The sequence below is a fragment of the Halichoerus grypus genome, chromosome 13 (assembly GCF_964656455.1).
Source record: "Halichoerus grypus chromosome 13, mHalGry1.hap1.1, whole genome shotgun sequence".
NCBI lineage: Eukaryota > Metazoa > Chordata > Mammalia > Carnivora > Phocidae > Halichoerus > Halichoerus grypus.
In genome coordinates this window covers 66927840-66933839 of record NC_135724.1, presented here as the reverse complement: position 1 = coordinate 66933839, position 6000 = coordinate 66927840, and the positions used below count along the sequence as shown (strand labels likewise).

Here is a 6000-nt window from a genome sequence, read left to right as displayed (position 1 = left end):
GACTGAGCCACCCAGGTGCCCCTGCTCTCGAGTTTGTTGCAAACATTTCCTCAATTGTTTTTTTTTTTTAGGATGTCTGTGATCAAATTGTGTAGCAGACAAGTGTGTTTGGCTTTTCCTTTGAAATATCTTCCATTGGGTTGAAGCTTGGAAAGTCTTCCATTATCTCTATCAGTTCTTTAACCAGTCTCTCAGCTTCTTATTTCTCTCCAATTCCCTCCACTTTTATTTACTTAGAACCTATTGAGTGGTAGCTCTGTTCTAGGTTCTGGAAATATAGCCCTAAAGTAGCGGACAGAAGTTTGTATGCTCAGGGAAGGCAGGATCTCCTAGACAGCAAACACATCCATGGGAGGACACCAGATGATCCTGCACACCATACCTTCTGGGGCCTCCTCTTATCTTGCCACTCTCCTCCTCTAGAATTTTCCAGTGGGAAAGCTGCTGACTTGATCTGGGTATATTTTGAGATGATGGTCCCTCTAGCTCTGAACACTGGGGAATGTCCTGTCCTCTCAGTCCCGGCCAGCACCCCACCTTGCTCCTGGCCTTATCCCCTTCACTCATCCTCATCTTCTTCACCCTCCAGACCCTTTCAACACCCTGAAGGTGCTTTCTTCAGTCTCTCCTCTCAAGCTGTGGTCCCATCTGTCTTCATCTCAGAGGCCAGACCTGGCAGTCTTCCTGTCCTTGCCTCCTTTCATACCTCAGGCACTGCAGGCTGGCTCTGCCACTCCAAGGAAAGGCCTCCCTGTAGCAGATCCAGGGGCTTTGCCTCCTCTCCCCTCCGGGGCCACCCTCACATCTAGCGCCATTGGACCTTTGAGATTACTCCTCCCCTGTCTCGTCTATGGGTTCCTGCTCTCTGGGTGTCCCCTGGAACACCAGTGCACCTTGTGCTCTGTCCTCAACTCACTCTCCTTTTCCTTATACTTGTTCTGGTTCAGTGCATCACCTCTGGCTAAAGTGTATGATATGTCCACGACTTTACCTCAAGCCTAAAAGGTCCTTAGCTGGACAACTGCATTCTCTTTACCCTGCCTGGGGCCAAAGTGAGCCTTGTCTTCCCCCAAACCTGCTCTTCCTCCAATCTCCTTGTGACGGGGGTAACCTCATTGTTCCCCACCATCTCTTGGGCTCACTCTTCCTCACCCATCACTCATGTGTAGTGGGGAACTTGCCTCCTTCCCAGGTTTCCAGCCAGCACCTCCCTGTCCCCACTCTGTCCCCACCTGAGGCTATAGCTTCACTGCTGTCCCCATACTCAGCCTCCTCCCACCCTCTAGTCCAGTCTGCAACCCATCTTGGCATCTGCCAGGCCTGGCGGAAGGCTGCCCTCAGGGCCACATCCACCTGTACGTCCAGAGGTAGGGTCTACTTTCCAGTGTTCTCTTCAGACTCAGAAACTTCTGGTGGCCTCCGGACTACTCACTTTGCAGGATCTCATCTCCATGCCTTTACTGACACTCCCCTTCCTGGAATGCTTTTCCCATTCTCCAGAAGTTCTCATCTGTTATGTAGCTAGGGGGTCACCTCCTCCAGAGTCTTCCCAGAAGCCCATTCCCACTGGGAACCCCTGGTCCTGGAGTCTGGTCCTACTCTCCTGGCCCTTGTCTGGACTCTGGGATCAGCCAGGACAGTGCTTCTGTTTCATTTACTTTCTTCCTCATTCCCGTACACCTTTTTTAACCATGAGCCATCCCTAGCCACATCCTTCCCCCACACTTCATAACGCCTCTTAATAAACAACAGTGTAGGATATCCCGACTTTATCAGGAGGCTCTGCTGGCTGGAACCTCCGGCTGGACACGGCAATTACAAATGAGCCTCGGAGGACAAGATCCTCTTGCAGGTGAGGCTAGAAAAATGAATACCAAGAGCTTCCTGGCGGACTGCTGGGTCCAGCCCTTTGGGATGGGAATTGGATTTACTTCAGAATCTCAGTAAACGGGATAACACCTGTTCACACAGGCAGTTTATCTCTTCTCCCCAACATCCAGCAGAGGGCAGGCGATCAGCAGAAGCACTGTGAACTAATGGGACCGCGAGGGAGGGAGGGAATGAGCGAGAGGGAATGAAATGAGGGAATGAGTAAGAGACGTAATGAGGAGTAAAGGAATAAAGGAGAAAAGGGAGGGAAGGAATGAGTGAGCGAAGGAACGAAAAAGTGAGAGAATGAAGGAGAGAGGAAACGAGAGAAGGACGGAGGAAATAGATTTACAGGGCGCGACCCTTCCCAAAAGGCCCTGCTTCATTTATTCACTTATTCATTCGTTCAGCCCCGCCCGGTGCCAGGAGCTACGCTAGGTGTAGAGACGGACGGTCGCCCAGGCAGCTGGAGCTCTGCTCCGCTGAGCTAAGACCAGAGCTGCGCCCGCGGAAAAGCTGCCTCGGGCGGCGCCCCTCCTCCCGCCAGAGCTCGGCGCCCCTCCCCCAGCACCCCAGCGAGACGTCCCCCGGCCTCCGTCTACACCCGGCTGGCGCCTGCGCGGCGCGGCCACGTGACTCGCCGAGGCCCGCCCCCCTCCCCCCGCGGCCGCCCGCCCGCCCCGCCCCCGCCTCTGGCGAGTGCGGCCTCAGCTTGCGGCGGCACCAGGTGAGCTGCCAGGCGCGGGCCCGGTGGGCCGGGTGGCAGCGAGCGCGGGTGGCGGGCGGCCGGCGGCAGCGGGGCCCGGGCCAGCAGCCCTGGGGGGCGCGGGGACGCAGGGGCGGGCGCGGGCCGGAGGCGCGGGAGTGGAGGCCTGAGGCGAGTCCCGCGGCCTGACGTGGCGGGGGCGCGGCGGGGGCGCGGCGGGGGCGCGGCTGGGCGGGGAGCTGGCGCTAGCAGAGATACCGGACCTCCACACCGCTGCGGGATCCGCCGGCCTCCTAGCCCTTGGGCTGGCCTGTTGCCCGCGGCGGGTCTGAGCGCGGCCTTCCCAGCCGCGACCCTCGGTACTGTGCGCGGGCGGGTCCTGCAACAGGCGGGTGGGGCGGGGCCGGACTGCCACCACCTGGTGTGACCTTGGACCTCGGCCTGCGAGCCTCAGTTTCCTCAGCAGCTCACCGGGGCCGGGGGTCGGGGGGCCCGCGGGCTGCAGCCGAGGAAGTCCAACCTCGCCAGCTCGCGCGGTTTCCAAAAAGAAGCCGGAGATCGCGCTGTCATTGCAAAATCTCCGGGTCCCGGGTCCCGAAGCGTTGGCCGCGGGTTCTGACTACTTCCAATCTTGCGTCGGCCGGAGTCGATGGGTCGCCATCGCCTTATGCCTGGGGACCTTTTCGCGCCAGGCCTCCCTGAGGCCGGGCCTGGCCGCAGGTTTGGTGCACCAAGATGCCCCAACTCAGCTTTCTGGAAGACTCATTCCAGAGCGCATCCGAGTTGGCACTCCTATGATGGCTCCCCATTCTGGAGATTAGTACCTACTCCCTCCTCTCCTCTTCCCAACTGTCCCTAATCCCTTTGTTGCAGACCTTGCTTCATGCTGCCAAGGATTGGGGTTCATTGAAGGCAGACAATGTTTTGGGGCGCTTCAGAGGACTGAGGGGTGCCTGCTCAGTAAATGGTGTTGAGTTGAAAATTCTTCAAAAATACTTTTGACGCTGTCATCCATGAGTTCATAAAAAATCATTTTACATCCTTCAGTTTGTACCTACTTGGGACATAAATCTTCCTTCCTGCTCCCCTCAAAAGCTTTGAACAAACAGCACAGAGTGGAGGGGCCTTGCTTGTGATGAGTCGAATCAGAGATGTTATGGAGCTGGAAGGAACTTAATCTAGGGAAAGACTTCATGATAGAGTAATCCCTGTAAAATGAATAGGAGAAAGAAGGTGCCACCAAGTGAGCTTCCAAGAACGTTCATGGGAAAGAATCACAAAAGAAGTGTTGCATTTGACTTAATTTTTTATTTTTTGAAATTTTGTTAATTACCAAAACGTAGTTGCACTGTGAAATGCTGTTTTTCATCTAAGTCAACAAAGAGTAAAAAGAAACGCTATTGGTGGGCTAGATGGTGGTCGGAACCAGGGTCTCACACTTTGCTGGTGGGAGAATCAATTAGTATAACCTCTATGGAGGGCAATTTGGCAATATGCATTCAAATGACAAATAAACATTAAAATTCAAATGATCCAGCAGTTATGTATCTAGATTTTTTCCTCAGATAACTGCTGCATATGTGGCATATCGAAATGATTTTCAATGTGTAACTGTTTGCAAAAGCAAACAATTGGAGGAAACCTAGATGTCTCTCTGAAAAGGGTTGGTTAAATAACATGCAGTTATCCATACAATGGACTGTGGGAGGGATATTAAGTTTTCATATGCAGAAGTTAATGAAGGGGGGAAACGGTGTAGATTTCCAGATTTGCTTTTGAATCTGTAGATGTCCCCTACTAGGGAAGGTAGAATTGTAGTTTTCTTCTGGGAGAGGATCTGGTTGGGGCATAAGTGGGAGGAAAATTTAAGTTTCATAACATACCTTTCTGTGCCTTTTGAATTTGAATGTGAACATATTAAAAAACAAGTTTGAGAATTTAGTTTTTAAATATTTCATACTAACAGAAAAGTTACTACCTCTCCCTATCAGATCCTAATGTTTTGTCTTCTTTGTTTTTTTTTGTTTGTTTGTTTTAAAGAAATAAAACATTCCCTTTTTCCTTCCTGGAGAAAATCATGATCCTGAATTCCTTTAATGTGCCTATGTATGTTCTACTGTAACACCTATCTACAAGCAAAATTGGACGGTATTTTGTTGTGTGATTTCAAACTTTTTGTATTATATGTATTCTGCAGTGTGCTTTTTTTCCCTTTGCGTGGCTTTGAGATTTCTCCATGTTGATGACTATAGCTTGAGTTCTAGTTTGCCCATTTTAACTGTTGTCTAGTATTCTGTTGGCTCACTGTGTTGCAGCATCCATGCCTCTGAGGATGGACATACTGGTCGTGGCCAATGCTTGCTTTATGAACAAGGCTGTGTTGCGTGGTCTTGAATGTGTTGCACTCTGAGCTATGCTCCTACAGAGCAGCGAATTGGTTTGTTTTCTTCACACTGCCCTCAGCACCTAGCTTAGTTCCTTAAATTGTGCTTGGTAAATGTGCTTTGCTTGCCCGAGGAGGCAGTCTTCTACTGTATTCTGTACTCCGTAGTAAGTGTAGCTGCCATGGATCCCTTCTCAAAGGGGCAGAGAAGTTCTGACGTGGGGTTGATGTCTGTTGGAGCAGTCAGTCCCCGCTGCCACCCTTAGGGAAGGAGGCCTTCTTGACTCTCCTGGTGGTCACGGTAGTGAGGAGGAAGCTTAGACTTGGAGATAATGAGCTAAGTGCTCAGAGTCATGTGGTTACAAGTGGTACCAACAGTCATGGAGTTTTGCAATGTGAGTGAGATAAAGCCCTAGCTGGTGGGTAGATAGAACAACTTCAGTGATGGAGCATGCCTGTTTTGTTCTTTTTTTTTTTTTTTTTTTTATAATTTTTTTTAAAGATTTTATTCATTTATTCGACAGAGAGAGACACAGCGAGAGAGGGGACACAAGCAGGGGGAGTGGGAGAGGGAGAAGCAGGCTTCCCGCTGAGCAAGGAGCCCGATGTGGGACTCGATCCCAGGACCCCGGGACCATGACCTGAGCTGAAGGCAGACGCTTAACAACTGAGCCACCCAGGCGCCCTGTTTTGTTCTTGATACAGTGGCAGAGGGAGAAGAGATCGAACTAGACCTTGACCAATATGGGGTTATAAAGAGACAGGTCTAGGTGGGAGTCTGATGGTGTTTAGAGGATGACAGGTGTCCCTTTTGGTCTAAGGGCTAGTGACAGGGTATATGGGAAAGGAACATTTTGAGCCAGATCATGGGGAGACCTAAGCAGAAGGTAGTAGGGGGCCAGTGCTTGAGAAGTCAGGTGGTATACTCACTGGGCATTTGGGGACCACCAGCGGCCTGAGCCGGGGAGATGGGGAGGATGGGACAGGAGGAAGGAAACCAGTTGGGAGTGTCATTGCTGTGGTGTGACCCAGAGTGGTGGCC

At 51.8% G+C, this 6000-nt stretch overlaps 1 protein-coding gene across 3 annotated transcripts in view; it reads left to right on the top strand.

Annotated features, from left to right (window-relative positions):
- The first annotated feature begins 2530 nt into the window (after nucleotides 1–2530).
- KLHL22 (kelch like family member 22) overlaps nucleotides 2531–6000 on the top strand; it is a 39170-nt gene continuing 35700 nt past the window's right edge. Inside the window, exon 1 of one of the 3 annotated variants that reach the window (XM_036104296.2) lies at nucleotides 2531–2596. The gene's annotated coding sequence lies outside the window, so the exon portion shown is untranslated. Of the gene's footprint in view, nucleotides 2597–2836; nucleotides 2935–4615; nucleotides 4724–6000 lie in introns of those variants that run through there. The other 2 variants (XM_036104298.2, XM_036104297.2) reach the window with 2 other exon arrangements.